The following is a 16253-nucleotide window of genomic DNA, read 5'->3' as shown; positions in this document are numbered from 1 at the left end:
GTAAGCTGTACTCGTGTCCAACTTAGTTCCAAGAGCTTTCTGTAGGGACTGCCAGAATCTCGAAGTGAACCTGCTATCTCGATCGGAGATAATGGACACAGGTACACCGTGCAGTCGGACTATCTCTTGAATATAGATTCGTGTCAGTCTCTCCATTTTGAAGGTTTCCTTGATTGGTAGGAAGTGAGCGGACTTAGTCAGATGGTCGACTATCACCCAGATGGTGTCGTACCCACTCGGAGATCTGGGTAATTTGGTGATGAAGTCCATGGTAATCCTTTCCCACTTCCATTCAGGTATCTACGGCTGTTGGAGTAGACCAGAGGGTTTCTGATATTCGATCTTCACTTTAGCGCAAGTCAGGCACTTGCCCTCGTAGGTAGCGATCTCTCCTTTCATGTTCGGCCACCAATACAGTTTCTTGAGATCGAGGTACATCTTGTCCGATCCTGGGTGAACGGAGTATCTGGTCTTGTGGGCTTTGTTCATTACGACTTGTCTGTAACCACCGAACTTTGGGGTCCAGATCCGGTCCATGAAGTAGTAGACTCCGTCTCCCTTGATTTCTAGGTTCTTCTCCATTCCCCTCAGGGTTTCACCTGGTGTGTTTTCTGGTTTTAAGGCTTCCAGCTGAGCCTCTCTGATCTGCATGGATAAGTGGGAATGGATAGTCATAGATGATGCTTTCTCGCTGCGACTTGTGTACTCTTTGCGACTAAGAGCATCCGCCACCACATTGGCGTTGCCGGGATGGTAGCGTATTTCGCACTCGTAATCGCTGAGTAGCTCAACCCAACGCCGTTGTCGCATGTTCAACTCCTTCTGATCGAAGATGTGCTGCAGGCTCTTATGGTCAATGAATATGGTATACTTGGTTCCGTAAAGATAATGTCTCCATATTTTCAGTGCGAAAACCACTACTCCCAATTCCAGGTCGTGCGTTGTGTAGTTGACTTTGTGTGCTTTCAGCTGTCTTGAGGCATAAGCAATGACTTTTCCCCGTTGCATGAGCACACAGCCCAAACCCTGATTAGGTGCGCTGCATAGGACTTGCTTCAATGTTTGGAACGTAGTGTCTTGTTTTCCACTCCAACAAAAAGGTACGCCCTTCTGGGTTAAAGTGGTTAAGGGTTTGGCAATTCGAGAGAAATTCTGGATGAATCTGCGATAGTAGTCAGCGAGACCCAAGAATTGACGGATTTCTGTGGGTGTCTTTGGTGCTGACCAGTTCTCTATCGCCTTGATTTTGGAGGGGTCCACGTGTATGCCTTCTTTGCTTACCACGTGACCTAGGAAGGTTACTTTCCGAATCCAGAATTCGCATTTGGAGAACTTCGCGTAAAGCTTCTCCGACCTTAGAGTTTCTAGCACTACTCTCAAGTGTTGTCGATGATCTTCCTCACTTTTAGAATAGACAAGTATATCGTCGATGAACACGATTACGAACTTGTCCAGGAAAGAACGGCATACCCAATTCATTAGGTCCATGAATACTGCCGGTGCGTTGGTTAGACCGAAGGGCATAACTATGAACTCGTAGTGACCATATCGAGTCCGAAATGCTGTTTTGGGAACATCATCCTCATGGACTCGTAGCTGATGGTACCCTGATCTTAAATCTATTTTCGAGAAGTAACTGGCTCCCTGAAGTTGGTCGAAGAGATCATCGATTCGAGGAAGAGGATAACGGTTTTTGACAGTGAGCTTGTTCAGCTCTCGATAATCGATACACATCCGAAAGGATCCATCCTTCTTTTTCACGAACAAGATCGGGGCTCCCCAGGGTGAGGAACTCGGTCTTATGATTCCTTTGCTGAGCAGCTCATTGAGCTGACTAGATAGTTCCTGCATTTCTGCTGGTGCTAGACGATATGGAGATTTAGCTACGGGGGTAGCTCCGGGGACTAAATCGATGCGAAACTCGACTTGACGTTCGGGAGGAATTCCCGGGAGATCTTCTGGAAAAACATCGGGAAAGTTGCAGACTTCGGGGATGCTCTCAAGGTCTTTAACTTCCTGCTTCTCGTTAATGACGTGGGCTAGGAATGCATAACACTCCTTCCTCAGGAGTTTCTGGGCTTTGATGCTCGAAATGATACGAAGGTTTGAACTGATTTTATCGCTGTAGATTACAAGAGTTTTATCCAGAGAAAGATTGAGACGGATAGCTTTTTCGTAACATAGGATATCAGCGCGATTGGGGCTCAACCAATCCATGCCGATGATGACATCGAAGCTTTTTATGGAAACAAGCATAAGGTTGATGGGAAAAGAATGATCGTTTAAAGTAAGGGTACAACCTACGTATATCTCGTTAGTGTTCTCTTTCTCACCGTTAGCCATCTCAACGGTAAATGTTTCGATTAAGGGTTGAGGTTTATGTTTAAGGAGATGTTTAAATGCATGGCTAATAAAACTTCTCTCCCCACCCGAATCGAAAAGAATGCATGCATAAGAGTTGTAGAGGAAGAACGTACCTGAATCAACTGTGGGATCAGCGACTGCCTCCTCGTGTCCCATCGTCAGTATTCTCCCTGTGCCACCAGCTGTTGCTGCCTTGGGGCAGTTTCTTTTGTAGTGCCCAACCTCTCCACAATTATAACAAGCTTGACCGACGCCTGCTCCAGTGGTTTGATTGGTTGGTTGAACTGGTGTTTTGCAAAATCGAACTGTGTGCCTCTTTTTGCCACATCTAGAGCACAACATTTCACGACATGGGCCGGGATTATGGTGGTAGTTACACTTGTCGCACCGTGGACTGCTACTGTATGTTGCTTCTTTGAGGGTTCCTGCGAAGATTGACCCTTTTTCTGCTTCCAGAATTTCCTTTTCTCACCACTCCATTTAGCTAGTTCAGGAGCAGCTGTCACTTCATCGAGATCGTCTCCATGGTCTATGAGGGTTTGCGCCAGACACTTAGCGCTGTCAAAGGTGTTTGGCTTAGAAGCCAGGACGTTCCCTTTGGTGGGTTGGGTCAGTCCCCAAATGTATCTTTCAACCTTCTTGCTTTCCGGGGTGACCATTCCCGGACAGAGAAGTACTAGGTCTTCAAACCTAGACGTGTAGGCAGCAATGTCGGAACCCTTCATCCTTAGGTTCCGGAGTTCGTGTTCTAGTTTCTGCATCTCGCCCCGTGGGCAGTATTCAGCTATCATGAGTTCCTTTAGGCTTTCCCAACCCATAGCATTTGCCACTGGTAGGGTTAGGGATTTGACCCGACCATTCCACCAGGTCAGTGCCCTTTTGGCGAAAGTGCAAGCGGCAAATTTTACTTTGTTGGATTCAGAACAAGCGCAAATTTCAAAAATGGACTCAATCTTTTCGAACCATTGAGTCAGGGCAATGACACCTCCAGTGCCATCGAAGGATGTGGGTTTTGTGTTCATGAAGTCTTTATAGGAGCACTCCTTCTGGTGTCCCTGACCACCTTCATGATTTTGGGGATGAGTACCACCTCCCTGCCCACCAGATCCGCCAGGGTTCATCTGTGACATCGCGGCTGCCACAGCAACAGTAACAGCTGCTTGGAATATAACGGGATCAAACTGAGGAGGCGGTGGTGGTGGTGGAGTGTCGTCATTTCTCCTGATAGGTCTCTTTCGGGGAGGCATTTTGTTCTAAAACAATCAGGAAGAAGAGGATGGTAAGTCCTCTGGAATCGAATCAAGAGATATGAAGCAAGGATATATCTCATAATAATTGTTAGAGTGTTCTACTAAGCGATAAACAAGAAGAGCTACCAATGCAAATGAGTTATCGCTAAAAGGAATGAGTAGCAACACTTGGAATGAATCTCTATGAGGTATTTCGGTTCTGACTAATATACTCCTATAGTATTTTAAGTTGAATGGTTACTGGGTAAGTTTTAGGCCTGTTGCAACACCAAAGTCACTCCCAAGCACATGTTGGTCATGTCTCGAATGAATATAGTTGATCAGGCTATATTGACCCTAAACATGATTACATAACTGCCCAGGTTTATCCGCAATGTTCAACATCCAAAATACTTTTGTTCTGTTCTACTTAAGGCACGGTTTCTGGAATACGTGTATACTTGTATATTTTTGTAAAAATACTTATAATTTGAAAGTATACTTTTAGTTTAGAGCACTTAGGCCCCTTAGTGTTTATAGTTGTATACCATGTAAGGTTCGGTATACTTAGTTCACTATAAACAAAAGCTCTGATACCAATCTGTCACACCCCGAAACCGAAGGCGGAAACGTTCCGGGGCGGAGTGACGTCATGTGTAGTATCACAACAGTTGTATAGTAAGCATAGTAAACACAACCATTACATTAACATATGAATATTTACATTGTTCAAAAACTTGGTTTATACATAACAGTATATGGCAAAAGTAAAAGACGTGACTCCAAGATGCTCCGTCTTCTCCAAAAGTTGACTGAAATACCTGTCTATGGTTGCCCTGAGAATACAAGCAATTTTAGAAATATCAGCATAAAGCTGGTGAGTTCATAAGCGGTTGATTCTGGTGAAAGAAATGTTTCCTTTGTTTTTATGAAAAGTTGTTTCCCAAGAAAATCCCATATTTTCTTATGAAAGAAGTTCGGTTATCCAATTGTTAAAAAGCCTGTTTATGAAAAGTTATGTTATCCCAGGAAAACCCTATGTTTTCCTTCAAGGTTGGTGGTTGGTTATCGGTTCCGAAAAGAAGTGTACAAGTATCTACCATACTTGTGTCGTTAGGTATAGTTTCCCTGAAAACTCTGTTACTTCCAGTGGGTTGTATTAGCTTTATTATGTACATAAAACTAATAAGTAAGTAATGAACTAATTCCTAAGGGTACTACTAGTACCCTCTAGTAATCAAAACGGTTATTACTTTGAGGTTAGTTCACTAGGCTCATTATTACTAAAAGTAAATCTCTGTTATCTAGGTTGCGAGTTTCATAACCATACATTAAACTAGATCTGACACGTACGGTGGCCAGTATCTTTTTATGACTTTGTCACCCGTAGACCTGATGGTCCCACTGTAGCTAGCAGCGAGGTGCGGGGTAGTCAGTCCCGTATAGATCTATACACAATAGTCACGCTCTCCCTCCAGGAGATTCTGGTTACAAGGATAGTCCTACACTCACGAATCCGGTGGAGTGTTACCAAGGACGTGTCTCCAATCCTTAGACTAACAAATTTACAAGTAATGATATAGAAAATCCTGTTTATAGTTGGTATGAATCCTGTGTAAAATATAACATTTTATGATAAGATTCACAAGTTTCCTTGCTCTAGTTTTGAAAATCTGTTTCTGCGTATTGATTTCTCAAACGGTTGGTAAAACGGTTTTCTGTGTTAAAAGCATACTGAACATGTAAGTATTTCACACGAAATAATAAGTTTTGAGTACAAGTTTCCTTGTACTTTTGCTTGTATTCCCCCCTGAAAACATGAAAAGACTCAGTAAAAGATGTAGGGGTATGAACTCACTGTTTGACATAGGATCCGAAAGCACAAGAAGTTACAAATGTTGAGTGTCAACCGATGTTTCGCACACGAGTGGATCCTATTAGCACGTGATAACACATATGTGGGTTAGAATTAGGGTGTTTTAAGGCTAAACATGACGGGAAAACACCCTAATGACTTGGAAATGCTTGTCGGGACATTATATAATCAAATAAAGGATGTGTATGGCCGTTTGAGTGAGTGTGCGGCCAGGGTGTGCGGCCAGACTGTGTGTGCGGTTGCACACAAGAGTGTGCGGCCGTACACTCCTTGTTGGTGTCCGAATGAAGGCTAAACTCTTCACTTTGGAGAGTTTGGTGTGTGTGCGGCCACCTTATGAAGGTGTGCGGCCGCACTCCTTCAAAGAATGAAGAACACGAAGAACACACGAAGAACACTATGAGTTTTAAGCTTGGATTCAAGTTTCTTACCACTATAACGAGCTGAATGATGATGTGATTCACGTTTTTGAAGCCTTTCGAGTGTTCTTGGATGAAGTTCTTAGAGAGAGAAAGTAGAGAAAAGGTAGAGAGAAGTTAAAGGAGGAAAAGAGTGAATGAAGGGGGTCTCTTCCAATATATATAGGGTCGGGTGTGAGGCTGGAGGGTGTGTGCGGCTGGGTGTGCGGCCGCACACACCTTCTTTGGTGTGTTTGGCCCGATTTTGTGATGCTACACACTTTCTAACCCTTCCTAAGACTCATTCCTAACTGCACTTATGCTTAGAACACTTAAACGGACCCTTAAATGGCGTTAAAAGATGATAAAATCAAGTTTAATATTGATATAAAGATCAATTGTACAGGATAAAAGTTTCGGGTTGTCACAGAGACTTCGTTTACATGGAATTGCTCGGCATTGGAATACTTTGTAATGTCTGTTTCCGAGTATTTGTGGCTTTTGTGCATGGTCATTACAAAAGGATCAATGCATATAAGTTTAGAATCTAACAGATTTCAATAAATGGAAAAGAATCTTGTATTCTTACATTTGTGATAAGGATTTTGAATTGTGAAATGAGTATCATTTGAAATGTTGTCAATTGATCTATCCCACAAACAAAGGACCATAGGTAAACATAGTGTGCATGCTTGGAGCATGGGACAACTATTGTTTTTATTCAAGTATAAAGTTTATTATTCGAAACATTATACAATGAATAATAAGTAATCAATATGGTGATTAAATAAAATGTGTTTTAATTACTCTCACAAGTATTAGGGCCATATAGGATTAGTATTGTTCTTGTGTTTCACTTTACACGTTTTGACTTCCCAAATAACTAGGTTATTCAAACCGTCCACAGTCGATCATACTTTGGAAGTAGGTATTGAGGCAAGACTGTCATGAATGGGTCTGTAGTTTGCCTAGGTGGCCTAGACATAGCTGTAGTATTCATGAGTGCTCCAGGAATAAGATTCGAGTATTGGATTAAACCCACGCTCATTTGAATCACTTCATGGATTTTATCACGAGTGATCATGAGGAGATAATATCTTATATTCTTCAAACGGACAGATATGAGTTGCAGTCTACAAGTCGGTTGCACATTGATAATGTGAAAATGCACCAATAACTTGGTGTTATAAAACGCATTGTTGTGTGTGATTTGGTGCGTAAATAGAGCAAGCATATGAGTCGAAGTTTATCCATTCCTTTTATGATTGGAGGGATAAAAGTGATATATGTGGGACCCTCGATGATTTAGTGATGACAACTCTAAGTGCTCGGCCGGGCCTGGACTGATTTGATTTGTTCAATTAGTCGGTCATCATAAATCAGAAATCGGGAAACAACACATAGGACAGAGAGTGTGATTATAGTCCATGTCTCAGTCCATATGGTACCTAGAATGGAGGAATATATGATCCCTTATCTAATGGACACGTCATTGACTAGGTCCGAGTTCGACAACGGCTTTTAAGAGCTACGATTGATAGTCGGGTTTTGGAGTCGTACTTGCAATAATAGTTTTAGACTTATCCAAGTGGGAGACTGGTGGATTAGAAGTCTAAGCCCATAACTATTATTGGGCCTTTACTTGACCCGAGAGTAGCATGTTCCATTTGGGTTGCATATCATCAGGACAATTTGTTAGCATGGATTCTTGAGAGAAGGTTATATATGATTTGTTAATATATTATAAGTTATAATATATTAATATGAAATCATATGTTTTAATTAGTATTGATCAAGAATTAATTTGGAATTAATTTTGTGATCAAAAGAGACTAATTAAATCTATGGGGACTAATTAGTTATATTTATATGGGTTGGGCTTATGATCCATGTTGGACTAAGTTTATGTATAGATACATAAAGAGTTGGGCCACATGAACCATGGATCATAAGACCCATGGGTATGGATTTGGGTTATACCTATAATGTCACACCCCAAACACGGAACGGCGGAATCGTTCAGGGGTGGAGGACGTCATGTTTAGTATCACGAGATATGTATATAGTAAGCAAGTAATGAACAACCATTTCATTTTGAAAGAAAGTGTTTACAATGTGTGTGTTCACAAAACATAGAATTCATAAACAAATAACAAAACAAGACTTGAAGCTATAATGTTCCATCTTCTGAATCCCCAGCACGAGCACCTGTCTAAAAGTCTCTTGAGAATACATGTTATTTGAAAGAGTTGATCAGCAAATAAGCTGGTGAGTTCATAAGAGTTTAGTGATGTAAGTAAGTTGTAAAATGTTGTTGAAAATGTAGTTGTAACATGTAGTTGTAAAATGTTGTAAGTGGTAAGTTCTGTTTTGAAAAGTTCACCTGTCCTCTAGAAAATCCTATATTTCCTACTTTGATGGAAGTTTAAGTAAAAATGACACTACAACCCTTTCTATGGGTACTAAGTGGGTACAAGTTATATAAGACTCAGAGTAAACAAACAATCGATTGTGCGCATCTGCCCCAAGCTCACAACCAAACGAGGAACATAAATTAAGGCGGATAGCACACATCCCATTGGTTGTTAGATCATTGTCATATATAACCCTGGTGTATTCACTTGTTACTCATGGAGTTAATTGTAATGGTTCCTTTATATATATGAAAAGTTCTTTAAGAAAACCTATTTTTCTTATAGTAAAATGGTGACCACAGTGACTACTTTTATAATAGCTTAGTTTATACTGCTATATATAATCTAATATCGGATAGAAAGTTAATTGAGCGAATCTGCCCTAAGCCCATAACCAAACGAGGAACAGGAAGTAAGGCGGAAAACACACATCCAACTACCTATTGGGTATTAATTTTATATATAAACATGGTGTATAAACTAAGGTATTATAGAGTTACTCACCTAAGGTCCTTTAAATTGTACTGATTTAATAAAATGGATTAAACCCTTTATTGGGAAGTTTCTAGTTTTGTATACCAAAAGTACTGATCTTGGAAAGTATGTTTTGTACTAGAAAAACTGTGCTTTGAATTTGTGTCCTATAACCTGACCCATACCTGGTACCCTTATGATGACTTAATGTATACTAAGCATACATATATATAGAATCGAATAGAAAATAGATTGGGCGAATTCGTTCCAAGCCCACAACCAAACAAGGAACATGAAATGAAGCGGAGAGCACACATCCTATTACCTGTCGGACCCTATTGGTATATATATATATCCTGTAATGTATACATTAAGGAATCATAAGACTAGCATTATGGTCCTTTCTTTTTAAACGTAGCCTTCTACCAAGGCATCTTCTGTTATGTGCTAGACTCGACTGTTCTGTTTGTCGTTTGTAAAAAAAATGTATATTTTCCCTAGTTTATAACTATCTTGACTCGAAAATAGTTTGTGTTTGACTTTCAAGTGGTACTATCACTTTATGAAAGTAATGGGAAATGTAAGTACACAGTTGTCGTTTATAATGACATGCGGATGTACTGATGACCTAAAAACATGTTTGTTTTAATACGGTCATAATGTGAAGGCTAGAACCCCTACTAAACGTTCTCCCTATCAAGAGATTAAGGGAACCAAAAGCAACCTCTGCAAATTCTTGCAAGCCGTGTAATTCACATTTGATATATGATCATGTATACCTAATATAACTATCACCTTTTGTTTAGAACAATGAGTTAGTGATTAATCGGTATAATTAGATCTTGTAGTGTGTGTTCTCATGCTATAGCAACCTAACTTGTTTGTTTTGTACTCTATATTGTACGTTCTGTTTGTTTCTCATAATTGTGTCTTCTCTCTGTATGGTATTGTTTGCTTCTCTTCACTGAATGTTCTGTATGGTATTGTTTGTTTCTCTTCACTGAATGTTCTGTATGGTATTGTTTGTTTGCTTCATTGTACTAGAAGTAATGAATAGCCTTCTCCTAAACTATACCTATTATAGTTTACTAATGTTCTACTTGGACTGTTATTGAAAAGACTTATTTATCTACTAAGTTATGCTTGTACTTTAAAAACAGAGTTTTGTAAAACTATAAAGTAACATAACTTTAAAAGAGTTTTTGAAATGTTTTGACAACTTATAAATGACATAAGTAACATTTTGAAAGATGTTTATAACAAACATTTACACAATTATCATTGTGTTCAACTTGTATCCCTCCCCTTAAACATTTAGAACAGTTAAAAGATTCATTACGGGGTATGAACTCACCTGATGTGGGTGATTCAAATGGGTATGCGTGTAAGGATGAGAAGTTCCACGAATGAAGTCCCGAGACACAATAAGTCCTAAATGACATATCAGGACACATATTGACATGAATATAGTGTTTATACACAACTATATGAAAGGAAACACCTTCCGGGACTAGGAAACACTTTGACCAAGTGTTGGAATCACATGTGATTCATCAAAGGAAGGTAGAATGACACTCACATGAGTTTATGGTCATGGGTTTACGGCCCAAGGGAGTTTACGGCCGTAAAATCATGGCCAAACATGCTTATGTGTTGGTTTGAAAGCTAGGGAAACTTTAGGGACTTTTGTTCTACACTTGTATGAAAAAGACCACCTCAAATGAGGCTTTTGATGAGTTTACGGCCCAAAGGAGTTTACGGCCGTAAACTCATGGTCATTGTGCACTTGAGAGTAGTTTAAGGTCCTAATCTCATCCATGAAGGGTTCTGGGTCACTAGCTTTGCATCTTATAGGGTTTATGGTCCATGCATGCTTCAACATTGAGTTTACGGCCAAGGGAGATCTTGGACCGTAAACTCAAGATGTTCTTGGGAAAGTGGATGTTTCAAGTCTCTAAGCATGGATACTAACTAGATAAGAAGTATAGGGAAAAGTACTTACGATGTAGAAGCTTGAAATGGTTGATATTGGCCAAGAACAGTAGTGTGTGTTCTTGGTGGTCTTGGTGAAACTTGAAGTTCTCAGAAAACATGATTTCCATGGATGAATCATGAGGATGAAGCTAGTTAAGAAGGATTAATAACTAACTAGAGAAAGAACACTTACGATTTTTGAAGATCAAGTATGAAGATCAGGATGATACTTGAGAGAAAACTCATGTGTTCTTGAGGTGAAAGTGAAAGAATGAAGAAAAGTGGAGGAGATGAGGTTATAAGGTGGAGTTCACGGCCTACCTTGGGTTTACGGCCGTAAACTCCATGTTTACGGCCGTAAACTCCACATGTTGGAGTTTAGGGCTTTAGTGTTGTAGAGAGTCTCTAGCAGGTGCTTTCTAATACTTATTCCTTAGGTGTATTAGGCTCAAAACTCCTTAGAATGACCTTTAACCGGGCTAGAACTCAGTACTAATGAGTTTGACACTCAGTTGAGTTGATTGACTGGGTCTTAAAAGCAAAAACTTTCCGGGTTGTCACATCATCCCCCCGTTAGATGGAATTTCGTCCCGAAATTAGCTTTTTTAGCATTACTATTGGGGTTGCGCTCCTCTGATTGGTAGAATACTTACTCGTAGACCTGGCAACCTTACCCTGGTGTTCATGATAGGATTCGTAGTTGGTCCATCTATCACTACCTCGTGTATACAAGTCGTATAAAATTAGGGTTAGTAAGACGGTCGGATGTGCGACTCTGCCCCAGGTCCACAACCAAACAAGGAACAGGAGATAGGGCGGAAACACACATACTAAATCTGTGTAATCATAATCATATACCACCCTCACGTATACACTGAATAGTAATAGGTGGGTTGTATTCGTCCTTAGCCTCTGTGCTCGAACTTGGTCTGCTGGACGAGCGGTATTTCGTGACGGTCTGCGGATATCTGACGATAAGGCTTCGGAGGACAAAGTACTCTTCGCACGAGTACTTCGGGGTTTAGAATACGAAAGATAAAATCGATGTTTAGGTTGGACTTTCGATACGAATGACGAAAGTTTCGAGAACTTGCCGATCGAGGAGATATAAACATATGAACTCAGTATGGTGAGGACCACGCCAACTCATGACGAATAAAAGTAACAGACTCTTTGACGAACAAAGTTTTGGTCAAATGAAAGAAACGTCTGCTATACGACGATGTATCCCTTGTATGATCGATATTGTACTCCTAGTATGTTCGACAATGTACTCCTAGTATGTTTCGAGAATGTACTCTTTGTAAATGTTCCCGTGCTTCCTGTTTTCTCTTTTGATGTTAACACTCCTACGTATCGTACCGCTATGTACGCATACATACAAACGAAAGTGCTCTAATAACTGGTGGGAATACTTTATATCATGATCCTCCTTGGTACCACTACCATCGCCTGTCATATACAAGTTATGAATATTCAAGATGAACCAGGCAGTCGACTGAGTAACTCTGCCTCAAATCCTCAACCAATTAAGGAATGGGGACCTAAGCGGAGTCACTCACTCTAAGTCTGCAACATCTTAGTTGTGCACAACCCTGATGTGTATGGTAAGCCATAATAGCTTCTCTAAACGGATCTTTTAGTTCTCTTGAATATTGTGACCTAATTCAATATGTGAGTTATTATAATTACTTTTAGGTGTTATCCCTAAATTTTAATCTTATACCAATATAAATTATTTTTAAAAGTAATTACTATTTCGAAAACGTACCGCTACTCGTCGACGACTCCGGGGTAGATTCTCCTGCGGTGATCATCAGAATGCGTCCATCCGCGCCTGAGTTCCTTATTATTGGGCAGTCCCTCTGATAGTGTCCAATCTCACCACAGCCATAGCAGGCTTGGTTTTCTTCAGCTCCGGGGACTTGGGAGATCGGTTGAGCCGGTGCCCTGCACAAACGGACTGTGTGTCCCTTTCTGTTGCAGTTCAGACACTACATTTCCCGGCATACTCCGGTGTGGTGAAAGTTGCACTTTCCACACTTCGGGAGGTTTCCAACATATCGACTGGCAGGTGCTGGAACAGTAGGCGTTGTAGCGGCGTACATAGTACTCGCTCGTTGCCCTTGCGGGGTGTCCTGTGTTGTTCGCTTCTTCTTCCTCTTGTTCCCTGACTTCTGATTATAGTCCTCTTCCCTCGGTGCCTCAGGAATAGGGACTTTTTTCACCATGGCGGACTCCGTGGTCGATCAGTCGTTGAGCCAGGCATTTAGCACTATCGAACGTGGCTGGGTTAGAAGACAACACATTTCCTTGGGTCAGAGAAGTCAGACCGCAAATGTGTCTTTCTATCTTATTGCTCTCCTGGGTAACCATCCTGGGGCATAGAGCTGCTAGCTCGCTGAACCGGCCCGTGTAGGTCACTATGTCTGAGCCGACCATAGTGAGATCCCACAGTTCTTGTTCCAATTTTTGAATTTCACCTAACGGGCAGTATTCCTCCTGCATTAACTCTTTTAGGTTTTCCCAACCTATTGAGTTAGCCACTGATAGAGTCAGTGACTTAACATGGCTGTTCCACCATGTTAGGGCCTTGCCAGAGAAGGTGCAGGTAGCAAACTTCACTTTACTTCTTTCTGGGCATAAACAGATTTCGAAGATCAACTCTGTTTTCTCGAACCATTGCAAGAGGGCAATGATTCCTTCAGTCCCATTAAAGGACAATGGCTGGCATTTGGTGAAGTCCTTGTAGGAGAACTCTATCGAGCGCAGGAGGACCTCACCTTGAGTAGAATCAACAGGCGTTTCACCTCCGCTGGTACTGATGGAGTGATATTGAGCCATGGCTGTTGCCACAGCCGCAGCCACTGTAGCGTTTATATCTGCCATATCGATTTGGGAAGGAGGTGGTATTGGAGTTATCGGAGTAGTGCGTCTGTTAGATCTGCGAGGAGGCATCTTTGCTAAAAGAATACAAAGATGAGAAGGAATAAGTCTAAAGCAATGGACACAAGCCGAAAGCTGAAAAGACAAGGTTATCCAAGTTCTGGATGTATCGGGTCCTGACTTCCGTAGGGTTCTAAAAACAATTCATAAAAGAGTGTATACCTAATAAACTCAATGAATTTGAAATAACTATCCTCGAATGAATATCTGTTTCCTGAATAACTGTTACCAGCTGCATGTAAGAAAATAATCTTAACATATAATGTGAGCAGTGTTTCCACTCGCTCATTAAACAAGATTATTATTTAATAGTGTGACGTGTAAGACGTTTTGGTTACTTCGGCGGATCCCTCTTTGAAAACTTCTCATGATCTTGTTCTTGTTCCTCCTGGACTCTTCTGTTGTCTACTATGAGGAAGTGGTTACATCTATCTGGGCTTGTCGTGCGAGAATGAAAGTGACTAAAGAATCTATGAGCTTTAAGGTAACTTTATTGGGTGATCCTTACGGAGTCCTCCTATAATTATACAATGTATACAAATTTGTATATAGTTGAAGATTAAATAGACCTTCGAATAAGTGATCCTACTCCAAAACTACACCCTTAAGAGGAATGGATAGTGAAGCGTAGACCACAGATTCTAAGTCTATAAGATCTTAATTATACATAAAACTTTAGGAATATACATTGCAAGATTATAGACCTATCCGTAAGGGTCTTTTATGTTATCACATCAGTTATTTATATGGACTAAAATACTCCTATAGTATTTCAACGTAATGTACTTGGTATGTTCTAAACTCGTTATCGCGCTATCGTATCATAGAATACTCCTATAGTATTCTAACTCTAAATGAACTTGTTCTGGCGTTCTCTTGACTGGTGTTCAGGTAAGTTTTAACACTGTTGCAACACCACATCATTCCCAAACACATGTTGGTCACATCTCAAATGAATATAGTTGATCAGGCTATATTGATCCTAGCTATGATTACATAACTGTTCGGATTGACGACAGTGCCCAACCTTTAAATACTTTAGTTCTGTTCTCCTAGTGACACTAGTTCTATTATGTACATGTATAAGCAAGGAGGTATATTTTTATAACTTTTAGTTATACTCTAAAAATATATCATTATCCAGAGCACTTAAGCCCCATTGTATTTATAGTTGTATATCTTTTATCGGTTGATATACTTAGTTCACTATAAACAATGCTCTGATACCAATCTGTCACACCCCAAAATCGGAACGGCGGAATCGTTCAGGGGTGGAGGACGTCATGTTTAGTATCACGAGATATGTATATGGTAAGCAAGTAATGAGCAACCATTTCATTTCGAAAGAAAGTGTTTACAATGTGTGTGTTCACAAAATATAGAATTTATAAACAAATAACAAAACAAGACTTCAAGCTATAATGCTCCATCTTCTGAATCCCCAGCACGAGCACCTGTCTAAAAGTCTCCTGAGAATACAAGTTATTTGAAAGAGTTGATCAGCAATTAAGCTAGTGAGTGCATAAGAGTTTAGTGATGTAAGTAAGTTGTAAAATTTTGTTGAAAATGTAGTTGTAACATGTAGTTGTAAAATGTTGTAAGTGGTAAGTTCTGTTTTGAAAAGTTCGCCGGTTCCTCTAGAAAATCCTATATTTCCTACTTTGATGGAAGTTTAAGTAAAAATGACACTACAACCCTTTCTATGGGTACTAAGTGGGTACAAGTTATATAAGACTCAGAGTAAACAAACAATCGATTGTGCGCATCTGCCCCAAGCTCACAACCAAACGAGGAACAGAAATTAAGGCGGATAGCACACATCCCATTGGTTGTTAGATCATTGTCATATATAACCCTGGTGTATTCACTTGTTACTCATGGAGTTAATTGTAATGGTTCCTTTATATATATGAAATGTTCTTTAAGAAAACCTATTTTTCTTATAGTAAAATGGTGACCACAGTGACTAATTTTATAATAGCTTAGTTTATACTGCTATATATAATCTAATATCGGATAGAAAGTTAATTGAGCGAATCTGCCCTAAGCCCACAACCAAACAAGGAACAGGAAGTAAGGCGGAAAACACACATCCAACTACCTATTGGGTATTAGTTTTATATATAAACATGGTGTATAAACTAAGGTATTATAGAGTTACTCACCTAAGGTCCTTTAAATTGTACTGATTTAATAAAATGGATTAAACCCTTTACTGGGAAGTTTCTAGTTTTGTATACCAAAAGTACTGATCTTGGAAAGTATGTTTTGTACTAGAAAAACTATGCTTTGACTCTATGTCCTATAACCTGACCCATACCTGGTACCCTTATGATGACTTGATGTATACTAAGCATACATATATATAGAATCGAATAGAAAATAGATTGGGCAAATTCGTTCCAAGCCCACAACCAAACAAGGAACAAGCAATGAAGCGGAGAGCACACACCCTATTACCTGTCGGACCCTATTGGTATCTATATATCCTGTAATGTATACATTAAGGAATCATAAGACTAGCATTATGGTCCTTTCTTTTTAAACGTAGCCTTCTACCAAGGCATCTTCTGTTATG

This window comes from Lactuca virosa, chromosome 4 (assembly GCF_052849685.1).
Source record: "Lactuca virosa cultivar CGN04683 chromosome 4, Lactuca_virosa_CGN04683_v6, whole genome shotgun sequence".
Taxonomy (NCBI): domain Eukaryota; kingdom Viridiplantae; phylum Streptophyta; class Magnoliopsida; order Asterales; family Asteraceae; genus Lactuca; species Lactuca virosa.
This window is presented reverse-complemented; position numbering follows the sequence as displayed.